The following is a 20,867-nucleotide window of genomic DNA, read 5'->3' on the forward strand; positions in this document are numbered from 1 at the left end:
TACAGACAAATAAGACAAATATGGTAATTTTCTAAAGAATAAGATACTAAATATAAAAGGAGATAAAAATATTTGTAAATTATTAAATGTATGCATTTTTAAAATGTAGTCTTTAGTTCTTCTGCTCATTGAAATAACCTGGAAGCACTAAAAACCCTGTAGCAATGAACGTCACAATTTCTTAGATAATGGTGTCCAAAATCAATCCTCTAGAACTCGGGCTCCTTAGAGAAATTAGCTAATTCTTGAACATGGGCAGAAAATGTACAAAATGAACCTCGCACTTATTTTTGTAGAAGGAAAAAATATATATCAAAAAGTACTTACTGGGCTAGTGTCAAAAGGATACAAAAGCCATCTCAAAGAAATGCAGTAGTCAAAAGTGAAAACAATCAACATGGTTAATGACTACAGTTGATCAAAAGGTGACATAAGTGTTAAAATCCACAAATTCACAGTGATACTTTTTGGGGTGAAAATAAAACCTACTAAATGTTTTTTGGATATTGCCAGAATGCCATCAAATTAATCTGAAAGCTAAAATTAGTTAATTGAAAGCCAACAAATTAATTCTGAAATTTAAAGGAATAAATCAAATACTGATCTTGTTTTTCTGTGTGAACTGTATTTCACACTAAACAGATAGTTCTTCCACTCATACATTGAGTGACCTTGTGTGAGTCTCTCCACCTTTCTGAGTCTTGTTATCCATCTGTAAATGAATATAACAATGCCTGCTTTATAGCGACGTTTAGAGCACTAAAAAAGACAATACAGGTAATCTTTCTATAGTACAGAGGCTTTTCTCTGCAGAGCTGTTTATAATATTTAAGGACATTTAACCTGTCATGCACTTCTTTTGTATTCTACACACCATTCTCCAATTCATTCATTTATCATAAAACTTTACCCACTGAAGGGTGTACCACATATAAAGCATGAAGATTAAGACATGCTCCCTGAACTCAAAAAACTTTAAATCTAGTAGAACCACTACCCAGAAGACACTTGTTGAATCAAACAGAAATTTCCAGACTGGTTTAGATTTCAGGAGCCTGTCCAGGCAGCTCTTTACCACTCATGCTTCTTAAGCTGGAAAAAAAAAAAAAAAAAAAGCAAAGCAAAGAAAAAAAGAAGTATGATGACAGCAGCAGCTTTGGTAAGAAAATAATAAAAGAGCTAAATTAACAAGAACAACAAGATGACAAAAAATAAATATAATATTGCTTAGAGTTATAGGTGACAATGTCAAGAGGGTATGTCTATATTCAGTCTTAGCCTGACTTACAGTACACAGGCACCATTAAGCTATTCAGGTCATGCTAACTGAATAGGACAAATGGGGCAAGAATAAAAATTAATGAAGATGAACAGCATTTGAAATGGCAGAATTTAATTCTAGGTAAGCTGCGTTAGAGATGACAGCTGAAATTTGTTCATACCCCAAAACTATACCCAACAGCAATTCATTATATGTATCAAATGAGATGAGAATCAACCACCCATGCCTGTCTTCTGGGAATATTCTGCAAGCAGGTGGCAAGCCAGACGCAAAAATCTATTACATTTCTAGGTAGAAAGGCTTCTATTATAAAACCTGCATATAAACAAGGCTAGCATCCACTGAGAAATCCTGAGTAATCATGATAAAAATGGTATTTTGGTTGTGTGTCAGCTGTTATAACCACTTGGTGATTAATTTCTAAGTGTACACTTTTTCTCAGAGTATTACATATAAACACTCTAAAGGATGCAAAGCAAAAATAAAATAAAAGCAGTGAAGGGATAAACTTGCATTTTTTAAAAGCTGAAAATCATTCACGGAACTATTAATTGCTGAAATATTTGGTACAGTGAAATAAGCAGCCTACAGAAAATAACAGATAGAATGGTGAAACTAACAGACATAAAAATGGTGAAAATGACAGAGATAAAAAGGGCCACTTGTACCAGTACATCCCAGCGTTATTCACACTGTCATACATAGAAAATGGTGACATCTGTACAGCACTGGAGCAAGCCATTGGAGGCAGTTGGCCAGGAAGCTCTGTTATCTAGATCGTGCTCAGCTGACCCAGTGATAAATGCCCCCTCCAAAGAAATCACTGTACACCTTGTGCTGCTGCACACCAGTTTTAAGCTAAGGGTTTTCAAACAGTACTGTGAGTGGTCTTATAGGTTCTGAGATGGAGCCAGAGAAGTCCTGGTTAGGTAGACCTCCACGCTGTCACCCCAGAGCAATGCCATTTTTTCCATTTTCTTATAGAAAAAAAATCCACTTAGGAAAAAATACATTGCCAAATTAATTCATTCTAAGACAAGTGTAAGTAAATTTTAAAATAAAAATGAGCTTGGGGACTACATCTCTAATTATTGCAATGTTCCTCAATCCTGGCTACACATTAGAATCACCTGAAAGGCTTTTAAAAGATACAGATGCCTGGGCCCTAACCTCAGTAATTCACAACAAGCCATAGAGTGACTCAGGCAATTGGTAGTATTTAAAACTACCCAGTTATTTCTTATGTAGCCAGGTTTGAGAATCACTAAATTAGACCTGGCAGTAAGGTAGAAAAAGTACTGAAATAACAGTCAGTTGAAACTCACTTATACTTGCCAGCGTTATTTGCCAGTTGCAAAAAACATGGTATATGGACATGTGCTAATTTTCTTGTTTATAAGACATGAACACTTACATGTGAGTTTTTCAAACCAGAAGATTTCACCAGGGAAAAAAACCAAGGTGGTCGATGATAGCAAGAGGACTTGGAGGCTACAGTCTGAGAGTTTTGTGACTTTTTAAAAAGAGAGACAATTTGGGAGTACAATAGAGAAAAAAAACACAAATTAGTAAGGACTGAGTGTGCTAAGACTTCATATTATCATTTTCTTCACACCATCCTCTTTTACCCTGTAGGTGAAGGGAGGAATCGGGGTTACTTGAAAATAGAAACTAACAGGAAAGGGTACAAGGCTGGCAACCTCATTAAGGACAAAAAGGGAAAAAGAAAATTGAAGCCAAGAGAAGCCATAAAGGAGAAAATCTAAAGCAAAGATCTAGTTTACCTGTTTTGTTTTCTAGAATCCTAGAACCTCTGCTAAACATGTCATACACATGAAGAAAATCTACAAACATTTCTAGGTGTGGAAAAAAAGTCAGTTGCGTACAAGAGAGTATGTAATCATTTTTTTAAAACTGGAATTTATCTGAAGTTCTCATTTGCTGAAATAATACTGATCACTTAATTAATACGATGGAGGGCCAGATTTTTTTAGAGGTTTTATATACATTATCTCAAATATATTTTTATAACCATTCTTTACTTTTGCTCTAATTTGTACTATTTCTGTGTCCTAAAAGGTATTCTTTGGGTGAAGGGGAGAAAGCAAACAAAACACACTGCCATGTGTGTACCTATGCAACTGTATTGCATGCTATGCACATGTACCCCAAAACCTAAAATGCAATAAAAAATAAAAAAATTAAAAAAAATGAGGCTTGGGGAACACAGATATTAAGTCCTGATGATCAGAAGCCAGGACAGATATTATCTGAGTTGTATTCTGACTGCCTCCAATATCTAGAGTTTTTCCACAGCACTTAAACACAGTTAGGAATTAAAGCATTTAACAAAGCAATGTACCTGCAATTAACATGCATAATCTAGTGGGAACTGTATGGAAAGAAAGAGATAGTCCAAGATTTCTTTTTCATTCTCTTTGAAAAAAATGTTGCTGTATAAATATTGAAAACAATATTATACAATAAAAATTTAAGTAAAAGTTGTCAGGTTTGGAACTAGGAATACAAAGATGAAGTGAAATTGGAGCAAGAGAAGGAGGGATTAATCAATGCCAGCTGCTTTTCAGTTAGGGTCTGATAAGAATTAGAAACAGCATTTTTTGTGGATCTAGAAATAAAGTGAATATAATATGTAACAAAAAAAATCACAGATCTTTCTCAAACAAGCTCAACACTGTTCCTTTGGCAGAAAAGGGGACAGGGGAAAATATCTGTATAAGTTTGTGTTTTAGAAAAGTACTAGCCAGTTCAGGTTACCAAAGACTATGAAATAATAAAAATATGCAGAAGACACACATGTTCAGGAGTCAGAACACAGGAGGGAAAAGCACTAACAAAGCAGGTAAAATTTGCTCCTATGAATGCATAGTCCTCTGTGCAAAAGGAAAATCTCAAGAGAGGGCTTCAGAAAGAGATGGAAGGAATTAAAAATCACGATGGGTTTACAGTACTGAGATGGGAGAAGAAATAAAACAAATCATTTTACTACAAAGATAATTACTCAGTAAAAAGTAAAGATAGGGCAGGATGTGGTGGCTAGTAACTGTAATCCCAGCACTTTGTGAGGACAAAGTGAACAGATCACTTGGCCAACATTGCAAAACACCATCCTTACTCAAATACACAAAAATTAGCTACGCCTGGTTGCAGATGCCTGTAATCCCAGCTCCTTGGGAGGCTGAAGCTCAAGAATCAGCTGAACCCAGGATACAGAGGTTCAATTAGCCAAGATCATGCCATTGCACTCCAGCTTCAGCAACATAGTAAGTCCCTATCTCAAAAAAAAGGCGGGGGGGGTCTTTGAGGAAAAGAAAAAGAAACTACTTCCTTTAGAGAAAACTACTTGGTCAATCAATTAGCAGTATAAGGGAACTATTACATTTGCTAGTGATGGAAATGTTTTTCTTTTTATCTTGATTGCTGTGACAGTTATGAAGCCGTATATATGTGCCAAATGCATCAAACTGCCCACTTAGAGAATTTTAATGTATGTTAATTATATCCCAAGAAAGCAGATTTAAAAATCAATTAGGAATGAAAGAAAGTGCACAGGGTATTCAGAGAAAGAGAAATCCTGAAAGTCTTAGAGCAAGACATTGCAGCCGTCAAGATTCACCCAAGAACTTCCAGGAAGACAGACAATCAAGCAACAACATATTAGAATATGAGGCACCACAGGCAAAAAAAGAAGAAAGGAATTACAGAAGACCTTAAAAAACTAAAACCATAACAAATGGGGAAAACAAACAGGGCAAGTGATTTTTCTCTTCTCTACCTAACATGTCATGTCATCCTAATACACAGGCCATGCCACGTATCTACAGGCAAACACATACGGCACTTCACCATGGTGCCCACAGAAAGCCAGGCTACCATGGTAAGTACAATGTTTACATTTACATTGCAATTAAATCTTAATTTACACGTACTGTGTATTTTCGAAAAATGAATGACAAATGAAATGCCTTCATTAGTAGGGAATTATGTATCTAATTCCTCCAAAAATAACATGACTTAAGGATATAACATGTTCCTACCTAATACAAAAAAATCTTGAAGTTAGGGTGAAGAAAGTTAAAGAAAAGTGGCAGGGGAGGGTGAGAATATCAGAAGAAATGGACAGTGATTCAAATAATAGAACTACTTACATAAATTCAAAAAAATATATGTACTCAAAAGTAAAGTGACCCACTAGTACTTACAGCAAACATAGGTAGAAAAAAAAATGCTGAGAAAAATAATTCTTTTCTGACCATGCAGTGGCAAGACTTTTTTTCCCAAAAGTTGAGAATTTTGCAAAAACCTGTAGGATACCAAATGCACAAATTTCTATTACTTTCTATATATTTAAACCATCAATAATACTAATGTAAAAAAAAAAGTACATTATGAAAGAAAACCCCAAGGTTTTATGATACAGGAAAGATATTCCAAGTCTCCACCCATATAAGAGATTACACATTATAAACAAAAGGGGGAAATTAGAGAAGACAGATTAGAGCATTCTTATCAAACAGAGTCACAGTGGTTAAAGGAGAGAATGATCAGAAAAATATAAACATTGTACTTACCAAAACCTTACAGTTGGAAACGGGCAAGTGGTAGGAGCCATAAAGGAAAAAACGTAGCTGACTGCCTGAACTTTAGTAAAAATTATGGAACATGACAAAGGAGGGAAATATGAAGAAAATGTCTAAAAGCTACCAATCTAATCAATGGTTTTCTATTCAAGATGTTGCAAAACAACCTTTGCCTGAAAGGATGTTGATATGAGACTAGCATTCCTATCCATCCCTGGGTTAGGTGTGGGGAAAAAAATAAGTGAAAATGAACAGGTTGCTCTAGCAGCCTCCTGAAGTCCATAGAAATTCATGGAGTTCCAAGATCATTTTACAGAAAATAATTATCAAAATTGAGCAGAGTGTAAATATGTATAATGAATGGTGTCAGCCAGTCCAATCACGGCTTATGCAATGCATATTTCTCTGGAAGTTATCAAAAGATGTAAAGAGTCTGCCAGAGAAATAGGGTAAGAAATGGAAGGGCAAAAATCAAAACTACCAAAAAAAAAAAAAAAGTGAGAATGAAATACAACTGAATTAAAAAAGCAAAACTGATGAATGAGCCAAAAATAATTATTTGTTTTTGTCTTTAGTGGTAGAAACAAAATGAAAATAAATGAAGTAGGCTGGGTGCGGTGGCTCAAGCCTGTTATCCTAGCACCTTGGGAGGAGGGCAAGATGGGCAGATCACCTGAGGTCAGGGGTTTCAGACCAGCCTGGCCAACATGGCGAAACCCTGCCTCTAGTAAAAATACAAAAATTATTTGGGTGTGGTGGCCCATGCCTGTAATTTCAGCTACTTGGGAAACTGAGGCAGGAGAATTGCTTGAACCCAGGAGACAAATGTTGCAGTAAGCTGAGATTGTGCCACTGCACTACAGCCAGCCTGGGCATCAGAGCGAGACTCCATCTCAAAAAAAAAAGAAAAGAAAAGAAGTGAAATAGAAAGGGAAGTATATTCATAGGAAATTTATTGGCTGATAGAAATGTGAATACAGCCTGGTGTCCCTTTTATTCTTATACTCTAGTTGTAGGACCGCTCTTAGGGTCCCTTTTCATCGCCCTATCAAAAAACACAGTACCCTTGACCAGAAGATTCATTGTGTATCTGTAACTGGAGAAAGGAAGTTTGGGAAAAATCAGTGCAGAGGAGTTCAATGACTGTATCAAAACATCACATGTACCCCATAAATATATACACCTATGTACCCATAAAAAATAAAAATTAAAAAGCATTTTACATAAAGCAGAAGATGGTAACAATTGTAATTCTTGCTCTAGATTTTACCCACCAGTTTTGAAAAACTACTAGAAAGACTTTTGTCTAATAAAGCAACATTTTTCAAATAAAAATAGACACACAAAAGTGAAAAAGATGGCATGGTTGCAGACAAAGCCTGAAGATTTAGAAAGAAAAGAGCAAAGGATTAAAGAAATCTTGAAGGAGGGTTTTTTCAACACTTGTAAAATAGGCATTGATTATAATGTTCTTAGCAACTGAAGGAAACTTAAAAGAGAGTTCACAGCAGGGATGTCACATGGAGTATCTTGCTTTGAATATTCTAGTCCAAACCAGAACAAAATTCTGAATTTATGAGATGGGAAGGGAAAGCACCTCAAGAGAAAAGACTGGGGAGGGGGCATGCCAAAGCATTAAAAAAATCTGAAGACAACAGTTAGAGATGAATCTGCTAAGACTCTGAAAGGGAAAACGCACCCAATTCTCAGCAATAATAAACAGCTTATAGGGAGGTTCTTACCTTCATCTCATTGGTATTAATAATATATTAATAATTAAAATTCCTTAAGTTGGAGAACTTCCAGAATTCCTCACTCTTAACATGTAAGAATTTACATATGTATATATATATGCTCAGACGACCTGATAGTTTGGGGGTATAAAAAAGTAAATAGGTGAACAGAGTCAGGTGTCAGAATATCTAGCTTACTAATCTTACAAACTTTTCTTTCAGTCCCTATTGTACCATCAGGGCCTAGATAAACGCCTGAATAAATTCTACTGAATGAATTAAACAAACAAAAAAAAACAAACTTAATAAATGAACTCATCTTTTTCTGGTGATCCTATTAGTAATAATTTAAAAATGTACTCTTTTACTAAAAATAAAACCCCAGGAATTACAAAACTGGCAACTTGGCAACAGCATAAATACAGATATGAATATGTAAAAGTCACCAGAGAAGAAATCAGGAAGGTTAGAGACGTTACCAAAAAGAGGAAAGTAAAAATATCAACATTTGGGAATCACTGATTTTATCAGAATCCAAAAGGGTTTTGTTCTTAAATATTAGTATGCATTTTATATTGAAGAAGAAAACAAAAGTATAGGAAAATGAATAAGACCTTTGTATTATTCATTTTTTCTAGAACAAAAGGTAACTGCTTTTTGTTTTAATACAAAGATTTTTTTAAGGGAATAAAGGAAGCACAGATAGACTGACTGCATGCTCATCAACAATGCTGAATGTATTTTTTTTCCAGAACCGCAATACAAACCGAAGATCGGAAAGGTAACTTTGACTTTGCAGATGGCCTCTGCTCAAAAATATCTTTTCTCACATCACACAGTTCTAACTAATAAAGACAGGCGGCAGCCAAGGGTCCCAGGCGAAATCCCACCTTCAAGCATGTAACAGTCTGAAGGCTGAGAAATCGCACTGCTGGTCCCAGGTGAAGCTCCCGCTTTCCCTACTGACTGTTTCTGAATAATGCCCAATGTGCACTGAGAGGACAGGGTGGAGCCTGGGGAAGTTCTCAGTCTGCAGTGGGGAAGAGCCTGGCCTCTCCTGTTCCTGTGTGGTGAGCTGGGATTCGACCTGGGATTCAACCTGCAAGGCGGGAAACCTGCTAGCAGGACTCTCTCACTTGCCTGAGAGTTATTTTTCCTTTTTCCTTTTCACCCAGTAAATTTTGGTCCTCACCCTTCTGTGTGTCAGTGAGTCTCGTCTCTCCTGGTCATGTGACAAGAACCCAGTTATTCCTATGACATAACCATATCTTAATTTATCTCAGATTCAGTTATCTATAGGAATGGGTTACAAGGACTAGAGCTTGGCAGTATCAAAGCTTATCAGTAATTTACCTATTATTTTTAAATGAATATGTTGGCTGTAATACTGAGAGATTTCATGCGGTTATATAAAAGACGTTTGCTATCTGTGGGGTAGGATAGAAGAGCATCTGGAGACAATCGCAATTCAGGAAGTGAGGACATCAAAACATAAACTCGGACCAACTGGAAATTTTGTCCAGAACTCTAGCAACATCCAACACATAGATGAATAGTGATATTAACCCCAGTTTGGAGGACAAAATTCCTAGATTCCTTAATTTCACTTAACCTTCCCTGTTTAGATTTACTTACCCAAACTTACAATTCCAGAGCAGTGTATCACCATCCTTTTCCTGCCTGTTCTTTATTTGGGGTACGATAAATTGACATCCATAAAGAGGAGTAAATGATAATGATAATTAATGTTTCTTGAATACTGACCTTTTCCCAGGCTTGTGGTTAGGGTCATGCATACCTACAATTTTTTTTTAATCTTCACCCATCAAACACTACATAATCTGCATCTTGTCTCCCTTTCCGAACTAGCCCCTCCCATTCTTTCTGTAGCCAACTATGCTGCAGCCAAACTGACTTTTCAGTTGCTCAAATACATCAAGCTCATTTCACTTCAAGGCCTCACACTTGAAGTTTCCTATAACTAGAAAACACGCTTCTCCTCTTCTACCTGACCTTAACAAAGCTGATTTTTTTCCCGGGGAATATGGAGTCATTGGGTTTCTAGCCATAAGTAACCTACTGCCCACTCAATGTAAAACAATCCCCATCTGATCTCTTAACTCTCTATTCTTACCCCACTTGATTTTTCTTCAAGGCACTTACTACCTGAACTTACCCTAATTTTTTTCCATGTTTATAGTCTGTCTCTTCCCATTAAAAGTGACAGCTTCTCTCTTGTTCACTCCTGTACTCCTATCACCTTTATTACTGACTATAGATGCTCAAATAAGGTTTTTTTGAATGAAAAACTATATTCTTGATCTTCACAACATTAGTATGAAAATGATGCTTTTCACATTACAAAGTAATGAACTACAGAAAGTAGTTAAGTTTACGAATGTTACTTGGTAATTAGTGGCAAACGATTTCCTTGCAGTATCCTCTGGCTACAAGTAAAAGCTTCTTTCTTTGTTTATCACAATATCCAGTCTCTTCACAACCCTTCAGTTATATTTTTTCAAATTATAAAGAAATGTGTTTAATGACTAAAACATAACTACACAGTTTGAACATGTTTATTTGGCTACCGTAATATAAATATCTACAACCAGGAATAACAATAGTTAGATGGTTATTCTTACATCTTTTAAATAAGAATGGGCTGAGGGTTTTTACTGCCTCTAGTAGAAAGCAGCAGCAAGTATGACTGCTATTCTAACAAGAAAAAGCTGGGAAATCTACAAAATCATAAATTTCCTTGAATGTTTCAAACAGTTGAGGTTTCAGAACAATTAGGTGCACTGAGTTTCAAAGGGGAGACAGGACACTTGAATTATTTCAGCCTTTATCAAAGCAAAGGAGAAAGAGACAAGTGCCATAAAGAAAAAAGTAAGAAGAAATCAGTAAAATAACTAATTAAATCTTAAAAGCTGACTGTGGATTCCTGTAACAAACAGTTTGCAATCCCTGGAAGCTCAGAAACCGGGATATATCTATGTTCACTGACAAGTGCTTTTCCATAAGCCTCCACCAGGTACTCTCAAAAAACACTGGGTTCAAAGGAAGAGATCCAAGAAAGAACTACTTAGCGGTGTACAGACACAAAATATGCCCATTCTCTGAGCCATCCTTTCTATGACACAAAAGACAAGGCATGGGAGAGGGTTAGAAAATCCTACTGCCCTAGCAGCCAAAAAGAGTAATAACAGAAGTTGTCTGTTGCTGAGGGAGGGGTAAGAATATGGAGAGAGATACCCCCATTATCCCCAGATAGGCAGATGCAACACAAACTTCAAGAAAAACTTTGTGGTACCCAACCCCTCAACGAAGCACAAGGCAGAAGTAGCCCACTGCTGTAAGCATCTGAAGGCTGTGGTGCACTGAACCACAACAACAAAATACCCCAGCTCAATTACTTACTAAATTGATTCAACTCCCACATCCATGAACTAAAGAATGGGTGGTCCATTTCCAGGTATAAATATTATTCCCCTCAGTGTCTACCATTCTTCTATACAATGTTTGGCCTCTAAATGAAAAGTATGAGACATACAAAAAGACTAGAATAAAAACAGCATTTTAGTAGAAAATCAGGCAAAAGAACCAGACCCAGAGATAACCTAGATGTTAAAACTTTCAGATAAACTATTAAAAACATCTATGATTACGATTTTAAGTAATCTAGGAGAAAAGGTAGGCAGTATGCAAAAGCAGATAAGAAATCTCATCAGAGACATAAAATCTATGAAACAGAGTCGAATGGAATGCTGGAAATGTAAAGAGACTCTATAGCTATAGTATGCACTGCCTTTAAATTTTCACTGGCCAAAGAAAATTCTAAAGCTATATATGTATACTCTGATTTTAACATATCTTTGTTCATACAGAACATATATCATATGCTAAATTTAGACTGAACCCAACTTTTAAAAACCAGTGACTTCCTGTCTGATATGGCTGTTTATCTCAATCACCAACAGAAGTCCACTAGCACCCCTTCAATTCTTCTACTCTCATACAGATTCTTACAGTTCCGAAAGTTTGGATATTCCCTTCAAATTCCCTTTCCTGAGATCTTCAGGAACAGTCATACCAATACCTTGGTTCAGCTATTTACTGTTTGTGGATCTGAACAAGGTAATTTACCTCTATGAACTTCAATTTCTTTATCAATGATAGAAGCAGCATAATGACTACCAGGTCACAAAGATGTTAGAATTATAAGTAATATACATCAAATGGATGTATATTATAGAAGATGTATATATAGAAGACACTCAATAAGTGGTGATCACCATTACTATAATTTGGCGCTGGTATGCATAGCCATCCTTATACTTGAAGATGGAGGAGAGTTGCTTAGGTGTTTCTAGGGCACTTGTTTGTCAATAACGGAAGCAAACAATGTTTGTCAAAAGAGTCAGAAGCAGATTCTCCTTAATCCAGGTCAACATAATAGGAAGAGTCACATCAAACTTCTGAACCCTGGTTTCCTCAAATGTAAAATGTTCAAGCTAGATATTTCCAAGTTCTTTTGAAGTCCTAAAATTCCATGATTCTAAGCCTGAAGCTGTTAAATTGTGATTTTCGATAAGATTAAGGAGATTTATTTTTCTTTCCACCATGAATTAATGTACAATGGAATCAGAAGATACATAGGCCAAATTTGACGTCTATGGAATAACTGAGTTAACAAATGACACATACATGCCAGCACCTGGAGTTCAGGTACACTCATTTTACCTAACAGCAAGCAACTGCGGTTTTCCCTTCATCTTTTCTGCTCAAAGATTTATTTTTATGTTGAGTTTTTTTATGTTAATTTTCATATTTTTCTTTACACAATCAAAGAATTGTGATCATTATCCAATTGCTACCTAATATACACATACATTTCCACTAAACTTTTCATCTGTAAAGCTTTTTATTTTACATAAAATAATTCTTCAGCATCTGGCTTTATTCTAGAACTATATGTAACAAGATAAGTAAAACTGAAATGAATCACACTGGAATAACATAAAACATTTGATGCTGCCATCAAGAAGGCCCACTGAGCTGGAACTCAATGTAAACAAAATTTTCCAAAGAGAATAGGTGTTAAAATATTTTGTGCTTTTTACATTTCCTCATTATGGCTATTGAAAGACCCTGAACTAGTATTCCTGTGTATTTCAAGATAATCATAGGAAAATTAACATTACACGAAAGCCTAAAAATTATGTTTATTATACATATTTTCTTTAATATAAAAAAACAAAATATTTAAAAATATAGTAAGTCCTCACTTAACATCATTGATAGGTTCTTGAAAACTGACTTTAAGCCAAACAACATATAATGAAACCAATTTTACCACAAGCTAATTGATATAAACAAGGTAAGCTCCTATGCTACATTTCTAATCACAAAACATCACCAAACCTCTAAAGAAAGACCCTAAACACTTCTAACGCTGAAATAACTGTGAGATCAACATATATTCAAGAAGAATTAATAAAATCAAGATAATTATTCATCCAGTTATTCCAGTTCAGGGTCATGGTGGCTAGAGCCTATCCCAGCAGCTCAGGGGGCAAGGGAGGGACCAACTCTGGACAGAACACCATCCCTTCACACACACAAGGCACACCCACCCACACACACACCTGCACTCACTCAGACTAGCATCACTTACACACACAATGCACCTAACATCCACAGGCACAGGGATGTGGAAGGAAAAGTACTCAGAGCAAACTCATGCAAATATAAGCAAAATGTGAAAAATCCATAGAGAATGTGGCCCCAGCCAGGAATCTACTCTATTTTCTCCTCAATGTTAAAACTAAATGATGTTGAACAAAATGATGTTTTTGAGGACCTTCTGTTTTTGGATTTTAAGCCATTTTTAAACTGTATTTATATGTCAGGTAGACTCCATTTGCCAAGGAAAACAATTTGATGTTAAAATACATAAGAAAAATAACTTTTTCCTATAAAAAAGTAATAAGAACTACTGATTTTTAAATACAGAAAATTATTTTGTAGTATGGTACAAGTAGTCAAGGAATGGTCATTTGTAAATCAAACTAAGAAGAGGGTTCATAGTTTTTCAGAAAAAAAATTTTAAATATTTATCTTTTACTTCAGGGGACCCATGATACAATGCAATAAAATCCTATTTATACTTCAAAACTGACTTTACACAGGACCTTATGATTGATAGCTGAATAATTTGGAAGACACAATAATAGACTACATAAATTAAAAGAAGTCATGTTATTTAAAGACTATACAACTTTAGAACATGATTTTAGGCTTCAAATATCCATTTTCCTTTGTTGGCTTACCAAAAGTACTTACCTAAAACATACTTGCATAACTACAAATGTTTAAATAATTTGGTTCCTGCTTCCACGACAGCGAATGCTAACAGAACTTGCAGGAACCAGAGAGAATATAGTTAAGCTTTTAGGGAATCAAAGCCTGCAATGACGAATTGCTGCTTTAGAACTCCTCATGTAAGGGGACCAGAAGGATCCTGGCACTAAACAAATTAACAAGTGCATGTGGGCAACAGTGAGGTGGTACCCAAAGGCCAGCAGCTTACTCTGGCAGATCCAGGAAACTCCTGAGCAAGATTAAATTCAACACAATGATTCCGGATGCAACAGGATTAATTTCCCTAAATTTGATAGGAGGAGTTTAGGCATAATTCTATCTAGAGTTTCTATGAGTAGAAAAGTTCATCCCCAAACTACGTTAAATACTATAAGGACACATGCACACGAATGTTCATTGCAGCACTGTTTACAATAGCAAAGACCTGGAATCAACCCAAATGCCCATCGATGATAGACTGGATTGGGAAAATGTGGCACATATACACCATGGAATATTATGCAGCAATCAGAAATGATGAGTTCGTGTCATTTGTAGGGACATGGATGAATCTGGAGAACATCATTCTCAGCAAACTGACACAAGAACAGAAAATGAAACACCGCATATTCTCACTCACAGGCGGGTGATGAAAAATGAGAACACATTGACACAGGGAGGGGAGTACTAAACACTGGGGTCTATTGGGGGGAAAAGGGGAGGGCCAGCAGGAGGGGGAGGCGGGGAGGGATAGCCTGGGGAGAAATGCCAAATGTGGGTGAAGGGGAGAAAGGAAGCAAAACACACTGCCATGTGTGTACCTATGCAACTGTCTTGCATGTTCTGCACATGTACCCCCAAACCTAAAATGCAATAAAAAATTAAAAATATATATATATATTTTAAAAGCATAACAGAAATAATGTCTTAAATCATAATGAGTATTTAATAGCCAAAAACTTCATGGAATTGATTTCTATTAGAGACACTAAAAATCATCCACAAAAATAATTTTTAGATATTTGGAAAATCTCTAGGCTTGCAATGAGGCTCACAGGGAATATGGGACTTTTTCTCCCCAGCCCTCTTTTCTTTCACTTTCAGTTTCTTCTGCATTATCTCTTCTTGGTTTTCTATCTTCCTTTCAGTTCTTTTTTTTTCTTTCTCTTCAACTTTTACTAGCTAAAACAATCAATCATCCATTCTGGATCACTGGCACACTCTAAAAGAAAAGCATCTTCTTGACTCTCTTAGTGTTAAGGGATCTCTGGGGTGTCTATTTCTCTGGACAGAAACCTGTTGTCATGGTGCCTTTGCCAGAATTCTTGTACTGAGGAAGAATGAGGTACAAAGACAAGTGAAAAGTGAAGAGGAAGATTTTTATTTAGTGTTAGAACAGTTCAGAGGAGTGGGTAGCTGCTCTCTGTAGGCATGCCATCCCGTGGGATGTTCAGCTCTCTTCAGAGAGGAGGCCCTGGAGAGGACAGCTCCTCTCTTGAGGCAGGTCTTCTGGACATTTCCACAGGTCCCTGCAGAATTTTTCTATTGTGATTGACCTTCCAACTTTTCTATTGTGATTGACCATCCCTTGAAACGAGTCCAGATATTTTCACCACCTGTTAAATATGTATTTGAAACACATGCACCAAAAAACTGATACAATGAAAGTCACTGATCATATTTTGGACAACTCTGAGCCTTTTGTCAAATTTTTTGTGCATCAGATTACTCAGTCTCATTAAATGAAGTTACCTGTATGATTTTAGACAGTGAGTGAGAGCCATTTTTTACAAGTGGGTCGCCCACCTAATCTAAATTCTGTTGATTATGTTTTTCTGGGATAATTCTTGACGAAGTGCTTTACCTTCCCAAGACAACTGGAATTTACCACACTACAGTCTTGTTTTTAAGTAAGATCCCATCTGTTAAATTCAATTTATGTGACTTTAGCAGATACTTCTAATAGGTCAGTACAAGCCAGTAATTGATATAAATTAGAAATCTATTCCGCACAGTTCTAATTTCAGAGAGCAAAATTATCCTCACAAATCTTGAGTACTTTGTATTTTTCCATCATATTAACTGTGCCCTTGGCTCTCCCATATATTCTCATTTTGGCCACTAATGTTTTGTCACTTTGCTGCTCACAAAGTGTATTTGTCTTGTTCTTTTCTTCTTACAAAATGCCTATATCTACTCACAGCATTAAATGTGAAAATGCAAAGCATTGCAAAACAGCACACCATCTTTACTAGTAAGAATTTGTGGAAAGTTTAAATCTATGATTTCTCAAACCTCCCAGCTCTACAAACCTCCAGCATTTAACACAGGTCTGTGCACATCTTGATCCTCTATAATCACTATGATAAAAAGAAATAAATTGTCTCCTGTCTTCCTTCACAGTCTTATCAGTAATTACAGAGGTTCACACTTTTACATTTATAGTCCTAGTGCATATCGAGGCCATGGATGTAGGGGTGCCTAAGCAAGTACAGAGAAATCTGGATAAAGGGACTTGAGGGGTTTGTGTAAAGAACCAAGGAACCTCATGGGAGAAAATATCCCACCCTGTAACAACAAAAGCTGAATCACACATTTGATGAGGTGTGGTAGACCAGTGTAAAACAAAAGATTGATCACCTTACTTTTTTTCTTAAGTTTTTAATGAGTATGGTTATATAATAGTTGCATTTATCTATGAGGTACATGTGATATTTTGATATAGGCATACAATATATAGTGAACAAATCAGGGTAATCATGATATCCATCATCTCAAGCATTTATCATTTCTTTGTGTTAGGAACATTTGAACCACATTATTATTTTAATTAGAGTCTTCCAAGAAACAAACACAAAGATGGGATTACACACTGGCAATTTTGTTAGGGAAAACACCTGTGTTGAAAAGAAGTAAGGAGGCAGCTAGAGATAATGTGGAGAGTCAGCAGACCATGATGATGTGGAGTGAAGAAGAAACAGAAAACTGGCTGGATGCTTCCTAAACTGCCACATCATCTAAGAAAGCTTCAGTAAAGCCTTCAGGAAAGTGGCCAGTAACAGTCCTGTGTTTCCCTAAAATTAGTCTGCCTTCTTCCCTCAGTCATTAACAGGGAAGTTCCTGAGGGAAGTGTGGCCTCAGTACAAACACACCCTTGGATTTCAGGGTGCAGCAGATGGGGACTTAATTATGCTCCTATACTGAAGGTCTGAAAGTCACATGCCCCCAGTCATCACACCTACAGTATTTGTCACTATAATCATTCACTTGCCCAGCATCCCTCAACTCCTCCTTGAGGGGCTTAAATAAGAGCAAATAAACACTAAAAATTATCTTCACGATAAAAATATCTTCACATCTAGAGTCAAGGGCATTAACACTACTGGTATCATAGACTTTGGTCTCTAAACTCAAGCAGCTTATGTGGAGGGAAGGAGCTTAAGAAGCAAGGTTGCTGCAATTAAATAGACAATTGCACGTAAATTCAATTACAATTTTAACAAGTACTACAAATAGAAGCACAGGGTTCTTAAAACCTATAACATAATACCTTGCCATAAGATTTACTTAGGTGCTCAACAAATACTTCCTGAATGCCTATTTTGTTTCAGACACTGCACTGCTATAGTCCTCAAAGAATGATGCTTGACATGGAGATACCACCACCCACTTTTCATCAGGCCTTTGCAATCTCAGTGATGATACCAGTTGGTGGAAGCAGCCACATTAGCAGAGTCCTTTGCAGTAAGAATATATGGCTCCAGTGTCTTCTTTTCAGACACCAGCTATCTGGACACCAGATAGAAAAAATCTCGTTTGGTAGAAGCAGAAGCAACTACTTCATACTTTGCTAGAACTACATTTAACTTATGCATCAACACCACATTTTTGTGTCATATATCACATGTCCAGCATTGTATCACTTAATGGAGGAAGAGATGCTCCCCCACACGAGGAAGAATAGAGTGGCACCCTCACTGTGTATGCTTTCAATCTTTAAAGGGCCTAAATATCACAGACATGTACTTACCATTAAAATTAAGAAAGCCGATAATAAAAATAGCTATTGTTAGGAAGTAGCCATGAAGTTTCACATTCTAAAGCCTACCAAAATTTTTAGAATTCTTTTGCACTGAGTAAAATTTTGCTTTACCTGGAATTGAGAATCACATGACTTGCTGTAACAAACTGTAGAGCTATGTGTTCAGATTCAGGATAATTACTGTTTCAGTGTTAATAATGATGACTTCAAACTGATGCTGGGTAGGTGGACATAAAGAGGAAAAACATGACTTTGTGTTAGCTATTTTTAAAGTTATAGTTGTATAAAAAAGGACACAGAATGATATTTCATTTAACATATGGATCAACCCCACGTCTCCTGTTGGATATCACATTTCCAGCATTGTATCATCTATAGGAGGTGGTGAAGCTCCCCACACAAAGTAGACTGGAATGATATCCTAGCTGTGCTAGTTTTCAATACATCGCAACATATTTCATTCTAAGTAAGCCTGATTAAATGTTGAGTTTGTGTTTTCTATTTTTTGACTAAACTAGAAGGAATAAGAGTGTACAAGCTCTTTGTCGGCTTTGAAGTTAAAACAAAAGTGATAATCTAATCAACATCTGACAAGAAGTAGTCCTCGAAAATCTGGATATATTAAGATTATTTGAAATATGGATCTACATCCATGATTTTTAAAAGTGACCTTTGCCCTAAGTATTCACTGTGCCTTGAGATATTACCCAATGATTGTATGAAGTCACCATGATTAACACTGAAAAACTAATTATCCGGAATCTGAACATAGAGCTCTACAGTTTGTTTCAGCAAGTCATGTGATTCTCAATTCCGGGTACAACAAAATTTCGCTAATTTCGCTAAAAAAAAGATAAGAAGACTCTTTTCAGATTGCTTATTTCAGAGTGCAAGCCAAATGAAGAGGCTTGGCTTTGCCAGCAGTACTTTTTCCACCTGAAGCAGTAAAATGGCTTAATAGCTGAAACAACACACTGCATACAATCTAGTCATCAAAATGCGTTTCTTTAGCAGTCAGTGCTTTCAGAGGATGCATAGATACACTGCTAAAGTTTTGAAGAACAGGAATCAGAGTGAATTACATAAGTATGGGATGTTTTTATACAGTTGGATAAAAGCATATATCAAATATCCTATAAAACATTTGCTACATTCTGTTTTAATAATACATCAAGAACTAGTGTAAGACCAAACAGAAGAGTACACGTATACATTCTCAACAGTAAACATACTCTAACTTTAAAAGTATAAGGATTTATTTTTTAAAACATGCAAGTGTAACCACTGATAGAGTTATACTTTAACTGAATCTTTAAATGATAGTCATCATTTAAATTCATTCAGCTATTCATCTATTCATTTACTCCCAGGTAATATTATATTCTCTGACCTCATATCAAACAATTGCAGCAAAAGGTTACAGCCATAGCTCAACCCTCCTAATAAGATCTGTAGAATAAATCTTTAGATGCCTGAATAAGGCTAGAACCTTGGAGACTAAGGCCAGCTGCAATCAGTTCCCTACAGGGGAAATGCAATTTCCATTAGGATTAGTACAGAGGGCTTGGTACTAGGCTGCCTTTACATGAATATTTCACTAAAAGAATAAATACACTTTTTCAAGAGGTAGTCTACACGTGCATTCTCCTTGATTGAATTTTGCATTCTCTAAAGTTAAGTAAACCCCTTTAAACATAGATTTCCATTTTATGGATTTGGTACTACTACAAGTTACATCACAGCTTTCAAGACTTAAAAGTGTGCCTAAATAAAGTAATTATTTGCTTGGCCAGTATTTCAGAATGAGGTCCATACTGGTGAAGATATTAAGAAATCACTGGTACCCAACACTGCTGGACTATATTCATTTTAAACACATTTTGGTTCTGCCCCCTAATCCTGGTGTGCAAACAGGGAGAATTGTTTTTTTTAAGAGTTCCTCTCCGGGAATTCTAGTCATATTTCAGATCCTCCAGACCTCAGATTTGGTTCAAAACGCCAAGAGGCACATCTTTAATACAATAAATATTCATTTTGGATCTACTATCTGCCAGTATTCTACAGAAAAGTAATTCTGTAATATGGTTTTGTGCATACATACATAGGTACAAAGACATACATATGAAGATATTATTCATAGCATTAATAATGAGAAATAAGTGGAAACAATTCAAAAATTTATCAATAGAAGATGATATAATGGTTCACCTGAACAACAGAACCTTAAGATCATTTCAAAAAGATATATATTTATGTATTAGTATGCAAATATGCCAAAGGAATAACACCAAAAGTTGTTTAAAAAATTTTAAATTAAGAAAGGCTACAGTAAGAAATGTGCCAGCTCTTAAAAGGTATCATGATTTGAGGCCAGGTGCGGTGGCTCAAGCCTGTAATCCCAGCACTTTGGGAGGCCGAGGCGAGTGGATCATGAGGTCAAGAGATCGAGACCATCCTGGTCAACATGGTGAAACCCAGTCTCTACTAAAAATACAAAAAATTAGCTGGGCATGGTGGAGTGCCTGTAATCCCAGATACTCAGGATGCTGAGGCAGGAGAATTGCCTGAACCCAGGAGGCGGAGGTTGAGGTGAGCCGAGATCGCGCCATTGCACTCCAGCCTGGGTAACGAGCAAAACTCCATCTCAAAAAAATAAAGAGTATCATGATTTGAATAATTGTGTAAAATTTCTAAATACTGTATAGAATATTTAAAATACCTAATAATGAGATAGGAAGAAAGCATTAAAGTATTATACACATGAAATTTTGCTTATGGCAAAGCACTTAAAAGAGCTGCATAATTTTAGTATTAGTTATAAATTCCTCTTATACAGAGAAATCAAA

This window comes from Callithrix jacchus, chromosome 8, assembly GCF_049354715.1.
Source record: "Callithrix jacchus isolate 240 chromosome 8, calJac240_pri, whole genome shotgun sequence".
NCBI lineage: Eukaryota > Metazoa > Chordata > Mammalia > Primates > Cebidae > Callithrix > Callithrix jacchus.